Here is a 707-nt window from a genome sequence, read left to right on the forward strand (position 1 = left end):
CCGCAAAAAGTCATCGACGCTATTCATCGTCTCGTCGGGACTACATATTTATTACACGCTGCTCGAGGCCACCTTGCCGTCCTTTGACTCGGTTCAGCCGGTTGACGCTAGTGGGCGTCCGAGGAAAGGTCATTGCTGATGACAGTGGCGACACTCCACCGTGAAAAGGCCCAGACGGTAGGTTTGGCATTACTACATGCAGGAGTGTAAGGACTCGCAGGCGAAACTTACCGAGTGACTACGACGCGCTTGTTGGAATCTCGCTGAGAAAGCGTGCAAGGTAGACGAAATAGAAGAAGCAGAAAGAAAGAAAAGCTAAAGATGTTCCCACACCGGGACTCGAACCCGGCTCTGCTGGGTGAGAGCCAGCTATCCTAACCACCTAGAGCAACATCATCGAGCTCGTCGGCGAGGTTCCTCGAAAGGGACTTGGTCGCCCCGCTCAGCCCCGATGATAGCGTGGCCGTCTCCGGCGTCGCTGCGCCTGGCTCTGGAGCCGGCGTCTTATCTTCGTAATCTCCATAATCGTGGGCGTCAGGACCAATGTCCGCTTCGTCGTCGAAGCTCACTGAAAGCTCGGTGGCGGCTGCAAAGCGCGCAGCCGGGCTTGAACTCTCGTTGCGAGCCCCGCCAGACTTGGCAGGCGTAACTGGTACCGTCGGTTGTCCTTTCGCCATGTTTCTTGTCTTTTTCTTGTTCTTCTTCTC

At 55.9% G+C, this 707-nt stretch overlaps 1 pseudogene across 1 annotated transcript; it reads right to left on the reverse strand.

Annotated features, from left to right (window-relative positions):
* Window positions 1-324: 324 nt before the first annotated feature.
* Window positions 325-396, reverse strand: PITG_31820 (annotated as a pseudogene). The gene has a single exon. The product of its transcript is annotated as a tRNA-OTHER (tRNA).
* Between the last annotated feature and the right edge of the window lie 311 nt (window positions 397-707).

Source organism: Phytophthora infestans, genomic scaffold, assembly GCF_000142945.1.
Source record: "Phytophthora infestans T30-4 supercont1.2040 genomic scaffold, whole genome shotgun sequence".
NCBI classification, from domain to species: domain Eukaryota; phylum Oomycota; class Peronosporomycetes; order Peronosporales; family Peronosporaceae; genus Phytophthora; species Phytophthora infestans.